Source organism: Salvia miltiorrhiza, chromosome 6 (genome assembly GCF_028751815.1).
Source record: "Salvia miltiorrhiza cultivar Shanhuang (shh) chromosome 6, IMPLAD_Smil_shh, whole genome shotgun sequence".
Classification (NCBI taxonomy): domain Eukaryota; kingdom Viridiplantae; phylum Streptophyta; class Magnoliopsida; order Lamiales; family Lamiaceae; genus Salvia; species Salvia miltiorrhiza.
Genome location: NC_080392.1, coordinates 29,717,682 through 29,731,563, shown reverse-complemented (window position 1 = coordinate 29,731,563; position 13,882 = coordinate 29,717,682). Strand labels below are relative to the sequence as shown.

At 45.4% G+C, this 13,882-nt stretch overlaps 1 long non-coding RNA gene across 1 annotated transcript; it reads left to right on the top strand.

Moving 5' to 3' along the window:
- LOC130989029 (uncharacterized) lies at positions 1-3,063 on the top strand. Its single transcript, XR_009090409.1, has 3 exons — positions 1-271; positions 2,225-2,288; positions 2,823-3,063. It is a non-coding gene; the product is annotated as an uncharacterized LOC130989029 (long non-coding RNA).
- Positions 3,064-13,882: the final 10,819 nt, after the last annotated feature.

Genomic DNA, 13,882 nt, shown 5'->3' with positions numbered 1-13,882 from the left:
TATAAGATTACCAAGATCATTTCATATCTTGCAAATTCCTCTCTCTCCTTCTCCCCTAACTTTCGACCACCACCTCTCTCCCCTTCATCTCTCTACTTTCCACCATTTTCCTCCATTGATGCACCTTCGGAGCTTCACAAATTCATACCAAAACTCAAATCACCCTCTAAATCCACCTTAAACACCTTCCATCTCCTTAGATTCAAGAAGATCCATGGAGATTCAATCTTGAAGTTAGTGAGAGAAAATTTGATATTTGGTGTAAACTTGGGTAAGTGATCTCCATATTCATAGATTAGACTTGTATGAGTTTGTACATGAGTATTCTTGAGAGTTTGAAGCAAGAAAATCACCCCCTTCATTTTCTTCAAAATTTTCGAAAATATGGGTGTTCTACCTTTCAAAAATTTTTCTTCTTCTTTCCTTGAATTGGGGTGAGAAAGATGATCTATGTGATGTTCAATGATGATTGATGTGTGTTTTGAAAAGCTATGCTTTGAGATTCAAACTTTGATAAAGTTTAGTTTACCCAAAATTGGGAACTCTTGAGTTGATGGTTTAAGTGATGAATTGATGATGAATATGAGTCCATGAGATGTATATGATGATGATTGATGGAGTAAATTGAGTATATGATGTCAAATGATGATTTTGATATGAGTTAGTTTACTAAAATTAGGGCTATGTGTATCTATGCTCTAATTTATAAATTGATGGAGTATATGTGAGTTTAAATGACTAAAATTGATAGATATATGATGAGATTAAAGATCCATGTGAGTTTATAAAATTTCAAAGAGTTTAGTTTAATAAAAATTGGGACTTTCTTGTCTATATGTCTATTAAGTGTTTTGGCTTAAAATATAGGTAATTGAACATGATGTTAGTGTTTTAATATGTTTGATTAAGTCTTTCCTAAGCAAAGTAAAATTTTGACTTGAGTTAGTTTATGAGAATTTTTGAGTTTTCATATCTTGAGAAGTCGACGATTGATAACATGAGGTCTATTTTGCTTATGACCATTATGTGAAAGTTGTCATGATTTATGAAGAGTTTATATGGATATATGAGTTTTTATTAGAGTTTAGTTGGCATGATAAAAGGGGATTTATTTGTGTAAAATGAGTTATATGATGTATGAAGTCAATAATGAATGATTGAGTGTTTTTGAGCATGAGATTGAGAAGAGGATTAAATTGATGCGTTTGTAGAAACGTTTTCCTTGAGATTTGAGTTTATGATGTAAGAGGAGATTTGAGATTGAGTATGATGAGTATTTTAATGTTTTTGAATGTTTTTGAGTGTTATATGTGTTTAAAATGAGCTTTGATTGGTTTTCTTTGAAGGAATGTTGAATTGAGCATTTAAGAGTTTGAGATGAATTTTTGGTAATTTTTCGTAGGCTACTGACCTACCGTGATCGACGGGTTTTCGATGTCTAATGGCTTTGAAAATTGTATAACATGTCCCGAGATGAGTCTTGAGCATACCGGTAAAATTTCAAGTCATTTGGACTTGATTTACTATTTTTATAAAATGCAGAACCAAATCTTCACATTTCTACCGGGAATTTCAGAGAACAGGGGATAAAGTCATTCATTTCAGTAGCTTCCTGTGTGATCTAGCTTTCAATATTTTTATGGTATCAACCTGACTGTATGGACTAGATATCCACCAAATGTGAGCTCCGTTTGACAACGTTTACTATTTTTCAAAAATCAATGTTTCCGATTGCTCAAAACTGCGAATATGGTAGACCGTGGTAAAAACGCCATATCGCCCAAACCACTTGGAGTTTCTGACTCTACGTTTTTTTTAATGAAACTAGACTCAAATACCTTTCTTTTGGTATGAGTCTGGAGTCCAGGAGAGGTCGGAGTCAGAACGTGTTAAATTTTGAAGTTGAGTCAGTGGGAAAACAGAACATGATTTGTTGATGTTTGATTGTATTTTCTTATGTGCCTTATGTGTTTGTGTTGCCTAAGTGTTTTAATGAGATTAGACGAGTCTTATATGAGAGATAAATCGAGACTTAGAACCATGATTTTCTTGAAACCTATCCTTGGACTTAAGGTTTTGAAATGATTGAAGAAGTTTATGTAGAGTCGATTAAGAGATAGAATATAAGATAGAGCATGAGTTAAGGCATGAGTTTTTGTCGTTGAGTTCTAATCGAGATTCATTTTATGACATGAACCTTCGATGATGACGATGATCCCTGAAGACACGAGCAGAGCAGGGAAGTAAGTAACTCCGCTTTGACGGGAGTTTTTGAGTAAGGTCTTCAGGTGGGCAATATTTTGAGTATACGTATATCATTCGAGCTTTCTAAAATTGTTTAATGATGTTATGAGTTTAACAAATGTTTCGAGATAAATGATATTTGAGAACTGTTTGACTTGCCAATTTTTGAGGTTGAGCTTGTATGTTACCCTCTACTGTTGAGATGAGACGATCGGGTCCTAGGCGGTTGATAGCTATCCTGCCAGGGCTAGTGTACACTGAGGTGACTGTGAGCCGTTGAGCGAATCGGCCGGTCACGGTACTTGAGAGGGAGGCCTACTTCTCAGTACCTTTGATGATGATGAGTTGTAGATGTGGTACATGCATGATGAGTACTTTGATAGCGCTATCGTTTCTTTATGATATCATGATTATGAAAACTACATGCACAGATTCATTTACGCTAACTTTATTTCTGTGTATTGCTGAGATATGGCAAGTTTCAAACCTATAGCTCTAAGAGCACCTTTCTTGTTTTTTCGGCGTTTGCCCACTGAGTATTATGTACTCACGCCCTGCATGTATTTCTAAATGTGCAGGCTAAGCGAGGAGCGAGATTGGTCTGGTGCTGGCGGGGAATTGTTAGAGGATGTATTTACTTTATCGTATTTCCATTTTGACGATAAAGTCTTGATAATTGATATACTTGGATTTTCTTTTGAAGTTAAGCAATGTACTCACGGTTATATGTCTTCATACATATAATCGATTCGCCTTTTGCTGCGATACTCTGCATATTATGATTCCTTACGAAAAATGAGCGATACCCGTTTTGTTTTTGATCTTGAAATTCCTGATAATTAAAAAGTTATAACGACGTTGACGATTTTACCCTTGGGGTCATTTATGATGATTTTCCTTAGCATGCTTTAATGCGAGCTTCCGCTTGATGTTTGACCTATTCTTCTTATCATTTATTCTTTTAAAAATAGTCGTATCGATACTCGTACCCCACTATCTCTAGTGTCGGGAATCGGGCTGCGACATTAACGAAACCAACACCTAAACTATGAGACGAAAAATGTAAACTATACCTAGTAGAGATGATCGGAAAGAGTAAAGTAGCTGATCGGAGAACTTAACACGAGAGAGAAAAATGTCTGTTGTATTAAAAAATGTATGATAGCGTAATTGTAATACACGAGCTGAGGTCTATTTATAGATTACAATTGAGGGTAAAAAGGTAAAATCAGTTCCCACGCATGCTCCTTGCGTGGTCGAAGGGTAGAACAGTAATTTTGCCTTTACGCGGGAAGTCTCCCGCGTTTCTGGCGATCCCACTGATGGAGGTGATCTCTCTGGCGTGGATGACTTCTCTGACGATGATGATCTTTCTGTCGAAGATGCCTTCTCTGACGAGTGTGACTTCTCTGGCGATGATGATCTCTCTGTCAAAGATGACTTTTCTGACGAACGCGATTCCTCTGGCAAGAGCCATTCCTCTGGTGGATGAGTTGTGTCTGATGGATGAAATCCCTCTGGTAAGAATGATTCTTCTGACCAATATGATTCCTCTGATTTGTATCCTTTCTCTACTCTGCACATATCACTCCTCATCAACCACTCCCCCCTCTAGTCTGGTTGAACCGGGTATTCTTCGCGTTCAACCGGTGGGGTATTGTGAAGACCAACACTATGCTGTATTCCTTCATCCCTGCAAATCATGAAGATATAAGTGCTTCTAATATTATATGAAGACAGAGGTAAGCCCTGTAAGTTGCTTCTCTGGTGTTTTTGTTACTCCCACCCCCTTGGTCTGGCTAGTTCACTCTGGAATAGTGCAACTAGCCAGAGGATTCGCTCGCGTGGGTGACGTCATCTGCATTAAATGCCTGCCCGATATACAGTGCTTTCCCCGTACCCCGAGGTTACTTTTTAACCTTTGCGTCCTTTCGTCTCTCCGTAGAAATTCTCATCCGTTGATTATTTCCCGTATGCCACGCGTCACTCATCCCGCGTGCTCGTAGTTCCCGCGTACATTTTTACTTAATCGATTCGAACTTCCCTTTTTTCACTATTCTTCTTCTCCAATTTTTTCGAACTACTTTTTCTGCATTTTCCGGCGATTCTATCCCTGTTCCGGCGTGTTTTCCTGCGACCCTTCCGCTCCAGGTTTTACTATCAATCTTTCTCCGGCCTAGGTAACTCGCGCATCCTCTTCTCCCGCAATTTTTGTGTTTGGTGTTAGTAGCTTTGAAATTCGTTGGTGCTCTGATTGAGCGTGCTAGAAACCCTAGATTTTAGGTACTTCGACAATGGCCTCCACTTCCGCTCCTCAGTCCTCGCAGTCGCCTTCCCCTTCTCCCCGAGCCTCTTCATCTTCCTCCCCCCAACTCCAGGACCTCGAGAACTTCCCTTCCCCTTCTGCCTCTTATGACTCTCAGGCTATCCCCAGTTCTTCCCCGCCTAAGAGAAGGGGTAAAAAGACACCCCAACCCCTCAAGCGTATTCCTCCATCCCGCCTTAGTGTTGCGGAGATGGAAAGAATGCGACGCAGGTGTCGTAGCCCCGAGGGTTTACAATTCATTGCCTTCTCCAAAGATTCCACCCCTCCAGAAAATCTCCGCAACCATAAAACGGTGGTTATCTGGAAAGCCTAGATAGATGCTGGTCTAAGACTTCCTCCTCCTCCTTTCTTGGCCGAAATTTGTAATTACTACCATATCCCCTTTTACCAGATCACCCCCTCTGCCATTCGACGATTGTACGCTTTCCATATTCTATGTCGAGAACATGGTGTCGCAGATACTGCCAAGTTATTCTTCCAGACTCAATCGCTCCGTATGCAGAACAGCCCTTTGTATAGTTTTGCTAACCTGAAGAAGTATCCCACCACCTTTCTTTCCTCCCTAAACTCTCATGACAAAGATTTCTTGTTCCAATATTGTTATGTGCGTACTCTTTCGGGTTCCTGGCGCCAATATCTTGTTTCGGAGCTGGAATGGCATAGCCCTCGCACCACCTATAAACCAGCTTCTCCCGGTGTCCCCTCCACCTTTGACTTGGGGATTATAGCCCACCTTAACGCTATTAATAAAGTCCAACCCTTAGACTGTAAATATCTTGCTGAGAACAATTCGGCTCTGGCCCACCATGGCCTATTTCCCCTATATCCAAAGAAATCAATAGGTAAAAGATATAAATCAAAGAAATACATTAGCTTTTGTTACCCTGATGCTAATGGTGTAACATTTTAATTTGCAGATATGTCTTGGAGAAACAAGTGCGGGGCCAAATTGCCTGACATTACTTCTCCTGCTCCCAGTGGAGGGCATGGTTCGGGGAGTTCTGCTTCCGGGCCATCCTCCTCAGAACAACCAACTGGGACCACGCTGGTCCTCGTTCCTCCCGTGGTAGAGATCCCAGAGGGAAATGTTGAAGCCTCTCGTGCATTTGATGCAGAAGAGGTTGATGCAGGCGCCCTTGTTCATAGGGGCAAACGTCCCAGCATTGGCGATGCTTCTGGTACCTGTGAAGAGGATATCCAGATCGTGGATATTACTGATGAGATCCCTTCGCCCAACTCGGTTCCCGGTGTCACCCTTACTGAGCTCTCGAAGAAGAGGAAAAGGGGTTCTCTGATCTCTGTGGGTGAAAAGGAGAAGCAGGAGGCCCTGAAGAAGGGCGGCAAGTCTTCAGAGCCAGCGAAGAGGTCTGCTGGTGACTCGAAGGTCCTCTCCTCTGCAGTGGAGAAGGGTAAGGGGCCAGCGAAGAAGTCTGCTGGTGCTTCTAAGGTCCTCCCTTCTGTCGGGGGGAAGGGTAAAAGCAAAGCTGTTGTGCCCCCTGCTGATGAATCAGAGGATATCGTTCCTGGGCTGATTTCGAGTTTGTCAGGGCAGGGGCTGATCGATGCTTTGATAGCTCGTGTCCACTCAAAGGACCAGGAGAAAGTGGAGCAGCTGTCCCGAGCAGCTTTGGCTACTCAGCTATGCCAGTTAGCTCTTCAGGTACCCTGCATCTTATACTTTGGTTGTAAAAAGTTTAAGTTACTAACCTCTTTATTGTTCTGTCGGAATCCCTTTTGCAGGTGGAGTCGCGGCTGTGGGGAGCTGTTAAGTGCATCCATGACTATGAAATGTCAGAGAAAGAAAGTGAGAAGGAGCAGGCGGACATTGCCAAGCGTGATGATGATGTCGCTGGGGTGGTGGAACGTCTGAGTAAGGCTGAAGCAGAGATTGCTGAGTTGAAGGCTCAGCTGGCCCAAGCAGATGTGGAGAAGTCCTCCCTGGTTTCTGAATTGACCAGGACGACCAAGGAAAGCCATGAGAGCCTTTCCAGGTTCAAGGCGGGGTACGAAAAAGCCTACAGGGAAACCAGGCGTGGCTGGAAGAAGACACTTGTAGAGGCTCAAAACCGCGCTTACATCCTGGGGGTACGAGATCAACGCCTGGAGTATTTCCTATCTCCGCAGGGTCAACACTTCCTGGGAGTGATGCTAGAGGGCACTCTGGGGGCTTTCAAAAAGACTCCCGAATACCTGGAGGATTTTGGGCCCCTTTTTGCTTACGTGATAGAGCGTACTGCTACAAAGGCACTGGAGACGGCGAGAGCCACCCCGGAGCAACTCGCTTCCTTGAATTTTCGAGCCCTGATGGATAACCTCAAGGATGAGGAGATAAATGAACTGATGGGGATCCCTGCAAATTCTCCAGGGAAACCAGAGTGGTGGTATCCAGTGCTGGAGAAGGCCATTCCCTATTTTACTCTTGGGATTGGATTTGACTCATTGCCCTCTGCTCCCATGTATATGCCTGCTTTCTCTGCTTCCCTGGTACGCTTTGTGAACCGGCTGCGGGATCCCACTGGCAAGGGCACCCGGACATTTTCTCAGTTCAGCATGGAGCCTCCCCTGCCCTCTGACTTAGCGCCTTCAGCTTTCTCCGACCCTGCCTCCTCCTCGGCCGCGGTGGACCAGCTGTTTGATCTGTATAGAGATGAGAATTTATATGTGCAGGAAGCTATGAAGCTGTTGGATTTGGGAGCTCGTCTTCCCAAGGTGAAAGAGATCGGCATGCTGCCTGTGTTTACAGAGGGGGCGTCTGCTAGTCGGATCCCCACGAGTGATGTCCCTCTATTGGATTCCTCTGCTTCTGCTCCTACTTCCTCTACTTCCCCTGAAGATGCCTCCATCCCTCCTGCCTAATTTGATAACAATTTCTGTAACTCTTTATTTTGTACAGACTGAATACTTACCCCTGATTTTTGGTGTACAGCTCTACCTCTGGGGCATGTTTTTAATAAAATTTCTTTCCCGTTTGTACTTCTTTTATCTTTGTTTCTTATGTTACCTTTGCTGTTTGTTGATGTTTGAATTTATATTCCCGCCTCTCCTCTGTTGGTTTGATTTGACCCGTTGTGTTTGTTATTGATGTTTCTCTGATCCTTTCCTCTGAGGTTTCTTTACTTTCTGCTTTGGGGGCTCTGCTGGTTCCTCTGGCGAGGGCTTCGGTTGACTCTTCTGGCAATAGTTTGGAGGGTTCCTCTGGCGAGGATTTTGATGATTTTTCTGGAAAAGACTTCACCGCCTCCTCTTACGAGGATTTGGTTGACCTCTATGATAGGGATCCCACCGCCTCCTCTTACGAGGATTTGGTTAATTTTTCTGATAGGGATTTCACCGCCTCCTCCTATGAGGATTTGGTTGATCTCTCTGTTAATGATTTTGTGATTACTTTTCATCCAAGCGTTCCTTTGCTGCTTCCCCCCTAAGCTGCTTCCCATCCGAGCTGCTTCCCATCCCAGCTTGAGCACTCTGCGCGGAGCATGGAGGACCCGGGGGGTGCAACCAACTTTCGCGGCTTACGATTAAATAGTAACACTCTGCGCGGAGCATGGAGGACCCGGGGGGTGCAACCAACTTTCGCAGCTTACGATTAAATAGTAACCCTCTGCGCGGAGCATGGAAGGCCCGGATGGCACGACCAACTTTCGCGGCTTACGATTAAATAGTAACCCTCTGCGCGGAGCATGGAAGGCCCGGACGGCACGACCAACTTTCGCGGCTTACGATTAAATAGTAACCCTCTGCGCGGAGCATGGAAGGCCCGGATGGCACGACCAACTTTCGCGGCTTACGATTAAATAGTAACCCTCTGCGCGGAGCATGGAAGGCCCGAATGACACGACCAACTTTCGCGGCTTACGATTAAATAGTAACCCTCTGCGCGGAGCATGGAAGGCCCGGATGGCACGACTAACTTTCGCGGCTTACGATTAAATAGTAACCCTCTGCGTGGAGCATGGAAGGCCCGGATGGCACGACCAACTTTCGCGGCTTACGATTAAATAGTAACCCCATGCACGGAGCATGGAAAACCCGGGGGGTGCGACCAACTTCCGTGGCTTATGGTTAAGTGCAACCTCTGCACGGAGCATGGAGGACCCAGGGGGGTACAACCAACTTTTGTGGCTTCCGATTATGTGCAACCTCTGCGCGGAGCATGGAAGGCCCGGATGGCACGACCAACTTTCGCGGCTTACGATTAAGTAGTAGCCCTCCCTCTGCACTGCTGGAGCGTGATTCCTCTGCGCTGCGGGAGCGTGATTCCTCTGCGCTGCGGGAGCGTGATTCCTCTGCGCTGCGGGAGCATGATTCCTCTGCGCTGCGGGAGCGTGATTCCTCTGCTTTCCTTGAGAAGAAATTTTAGAATTTAAAAATTGGGACCTACGGGTATACACCCTACTCCCCCCTCTGGTGACATGTGCAATACTCTGTTATGAACATGTTGGCCCAATTACTTGTTATTCCATCTCCGGCCCAATTATTCACGTGGGCCCATTATCTTTTAGCCCTTCCCTTAAGCCCAACACTGCCTCTATATATACCCTCCACACTTCATGACCTAGCTTAGAACCCTTCATCTTTTTTCCGCCGCCTCAAATTGTTTTCTTCTTCAAACCCTAGATCTCCCGTCCTTTTGGTTTAAGCTGCCTTCTTATCCTGGTCGTAACGCCCTCAGTCGGGGGAGTGAGTCCTTTTGCGAAAGTACGCCGGCGCCCGTTGGTGACTGAAAAAACAGGACTCCCCCCCGCCTGAGGGTTTTATCTCCAAGATTCTTACAGGAAGCTCCCTCGTTGCCCTTTTCCGACTTCCTCTCAGACCCTAGATCTGCCATCCCTTGTCTCTCCTTTCCCGTATCTTTTCCCATCTTGGTTGTAAAGCACTCAAATAAGGGAAGTTCCCCTCAGAACATTCATATCCTTGAAGGCTTTGCCTTTCCCTCTGTGCTTCCAGTGTAGGTCTCTAGCTTTGTGATTGTGAGGAGGGGACTTCCCGTATTTGAGAGCATTATTACCGGTTTCCCGAGATCTGGACATTGATTGGTCTTTTCCTCCGTATTCTTTTCCTCTGGCATTTTGACTTGTTGCTTTTCTTGGTATTCTGCAGGTGTGGGGTAGATCCGGAGTGGATCTGAGGTAGATCTGGCGTGAATATCTCCCAACGGAGGAGAAAAGCTTGAAGTGTTGGCACATGGGGGCGAAGTCGCCAGCTCCTGATGTTTTGCTTTCCCTTTGACCTGCTAAGAAGCAGTTTTTGTATTTGTTTCTCCCTTATCCTGCTAAGAAGCAGTTTGTATTTTGAATTTGAAAATTGGGGATTACGGGTATACACCCTACTCCCCCCTCTGGTGACATGTGCAATGCTCTGCATGAACATGTTAAATAGCATATGTAAAGTAAGAAAGCAATAACTGAAATAAACAAACACAACACCAGGGAATTCCCTAGAACCACATATCTGTTTTATTGATATCATGGCCCCGGACCTCGTTAAAACCCCTGTGGGGAAAAAGAGTATCCGGTCTACAAGTGATTACTCCTGCTAAGTAGCAGTTATACATAGAACTTTTTGAGTGTGTTTATATTCCATGGCCTGGGGAGAGCTCTGCCGTCTGAATCCGACAATGTGTACGCTCCGCCACCTAAGACCTCTGTAATGATGAATGGTTCTTCCCAATTTGCTTCAAACTTGCCCACTGCCTTTAATGCGTCTGCTCTTTTCAATACTAGATCACCCTTGACCAGCTTCCTTGCTCTGACCCTTTTGTCGTACCCTGCTTTGATGACACTTTTATATTTTGCTGCTCTGATTTGCGCTTCTTCCCGCTGTGCTTCCACAAGGTCGAGCTCAGTTCTTCGAAGGTCAGCGTTATGCTCTGTTTCATAAGTGATGATACGGTATGATTCCAGTCTAGCCTCCGCTGGTATCACTGCATTGGATCCATAGACCAGCGTGAAAGGTGCCTCGCCTGTGGCCGTCTTTGGGCTAGTTCGGTAGGCCCAGAGAACGGTGTCCAACTCCTCCACCCATTTCCCTCGACTCTGGTTCAGCCTCTTTTTAATCCCTTCACAGATTGTTCTGTTGGCTAACTCTACTTGGCCATTTGCTTGTGGATGAGCCACTGAGACGAAGCGCCGAGTGATGTCCATTCGATCATAGAAATATGCTATCCTCTGCCCTGTAAACTGAGTCCCATTGTCAGACACAATGATTCTCGGTACACCGAATCTGCAACAGATGTTCCTCCAAATGAAACGTTCCACTGTCACTTCATCTATCTTGCCCACAGCCTCAGCCTCAACCCATTTAGAAAAATAATCTACTGCCACGATAAGAAAGCATTTTCCTCCCGGTGCTGTAGGCAACTTTCCGACTATATCAATGCCCCATTTGTCAAACGGACATGCCGCGTACATGACACCCATAGGCTCCCCTGGTACGTTGATTCGCCCGGCATGTCTCTGGCAAGCTTCGCACTTGCGGACGAACTCTCTGGCTTCCTTGTTGATGTGAGGCCAATAGAACCCGGCCCGGATAATTTTGCGTACAAGATCCCAAAATCCCGTATGCCCACCACAACAACCTGCATGAATTTCTTTCAGAGCAAAATTAGCCTCTTCTGGAGATAAGCATTTTAGTAAAGGCTGAGTAAAAGATCGTTTGAAGAGTTGATCGTTGATTAAGCAGTAATTCTCATAGCGAGCCCTCTGATTGGATTCTCTGCTTAGCCGTTCCCCTGTCTTCAGAAAGTGTATAATCGGAGCCCGCCAATCGTCCCTGATCTCTACCGAGAAAACCTGTGAAGTCTCCATCTCTCTGGTATCACAGAGTAAAATAATTTCATCATTCCAAGTTTGCTCCACCACACTAGCCATGTGCGCCAATAAGTCCGCTTTCGTATTTTCCTCTCTGGCAATTTGCTCGATCCTGAATTCCATGAACTTTTCTTTCATTTCACTGATTTTTGAATGGTATGCCCTCATCCTCTGATCCTTGATACTGTAAGTCCCTGAAAACTGTTGGGCAACCAACTGGGAATCTGTCTTTATGATGACACACTCGGCTTTGAGCTCGGACAAGATGTGAGCCCCTCTGACCACGGCCTTATATTCCGCTTCATTGTTGGACAACCGACAAGTGAATTTGATGGCGAACTGGTATGTCCCATAACCCGGTGAAGTGATATAAACCCCGATCCCACATCCCTCTTTCGTCACGGATCCGTCCACAAAGGCCACCCAAAACTCTGGTACAGGACGACGAGTTGTTTCTTGTATGAAGTCTGCCAATGCTTGCGCTTTGATCGCTGTTCTCGGTTCATACTCTACGTCATACTCCCCTAATTCCACAGCCCATTTAACCATTCTTCCCGACAAATCCGGGCGCCCCAAAACTTGTTTGAAGGGAAGAGATGTGCGTACTATCACTCGGTGTGAGAGGAAATAGGGCCTCAATTTTCTGGCCGTGACCATGACTGCCAGAGCAGCCTTCTCAATCTCTGTGTAATTTTGCTCAGGCCCTTGTATGATTCTGCTAACGAAATAGATAGGCTTCTGGTGGCTTCCCTCTTCTCTGATAAGCACAGAGCTAATCGCATCTTCTCCCACCGCTATATACAGATACAAGGTCTCACCCGGCACCGGCTTGGTCAGAGTCGGTAACTTGGCTAGATAGACTTTAAGATCCTCAAACGCCGGTCTGCATTCCTCTATCCACAAAAACTTAGTTCCCTTCCTTAATACTTTGAAAAATGGCATCCTGCGCTCTGCCGAGCGTGATATGAATCTGCTCAGAGCAGTGATGCGCCCATTCAGAGTCTGCACTTCTTTGATTCCTCTGGGCGGCGTCATGTCCATAATGGCTTTGACCTTTTCTGCATTAACCTCAATTCCCGCAGGCGTGACCTTATATCCCAAAAACTTCCCTGTTGTGACCCCAAAGGTGCATTTCGCTGGGTTCAGCATAAGCCGATGATCTCTGACCACCGTGAAGATTTCTTCCAGATCAGAAACATGATCCTCTGCCCTGACACTCCGCACAAGCATATCATCCACGTATACCGAAATGTTCTTTGCCAATTGCTCTTTGAAAATTTTCTCCATCATCCGCTGATATGTGGCTCCCGTATTTTTTAAGCCAAAGGGCATACTTCTCCATCCATACACCCCGCAACAAACGGCAAATGCTGTTTTAGCGATGTCTCCCTTGTTCATCCTGACTTGATGATATCCCTGGTATGCATCCATCATGGACAGTAAAGCACACCCTGAAGTGGTATCTACCAGCTGATCGATCCTCGGCAGAGGATAATGGTCCTTTGGGCAAGCAGCATTTAGATCTCTGAAATCCACACACATCCTCCAGGTGTTTGTTTTCTTGGGTACCATCACCGCGTTTGAAATCCACTCCGGGTATTGCACTTCCACAATGTGCCCTGCTTCCAACAATCCGTAGACCTGTTCCCTTATTTCCGCGTCCTTCTCTGCCCCAAAGTTCCTTGTTCTCTGCTTTACCGGCTTCACCTTAGGGTCCACGTTGAGGCAATGCTCTGCCAACCTTCTGTCAATTCCCTTTAAGTCGGTGGTACTGAATGCAAACACATCTGCATTTCTCCGAAGACAACCAATGAGTTCCTCTCTGACCTGATCACTCAAAGCAGACCCAATTTTTGTCTGGAAACCCTCTCTCCCTGGAAACAATTCTATCATGTTGCAGACATCACTGGTGGACACCAGCGCGGTTTTTTCTGTGCTATCTCTGTCTTTTAATAAATCCGCCAACTCTTGGCGTTCCTCTGCTAAGGCGTGCACCTCACCCACTTTTCCCCTCTTCCGTGTATCTGATCCTTCTGTCATTCTTTCCCTCTTCTGGCCCGATGAGTGTGCAAGCATTTGTACGTGACATGCTTTCGACGCTGTTTGATCCCCACAAACTTCTCCTACTCTTCCCCCCTCGACTGGGAATTTCATTTTCAAATGGAACATAGAGATCACGGCCCTGAACGCCGTCAAGGCAGGTCGTCCGAGTATGATATTGTATGCAGGTTTGGGCATGTCCACAACTAAAAATCGTACCATCCTTGCTCTGCTGATATTGGCTGCACTGCCGAGGATCAACGGCAGTTCCACATACCCTAATGGCATAACCATCTCTCCCCCGAACCCAAACAAAGGAGCATTTGTGGGCTCAATGTGCACTTCTATTCCCATGTTTTGGAGGCATTCCTTATATAAAATATTCACGGCGCTCCCAGAATCGACGAAGACACGGTGAACCATGCAGCCTGCTATGTCCGCCGTGATGACCAGCGCATCATCA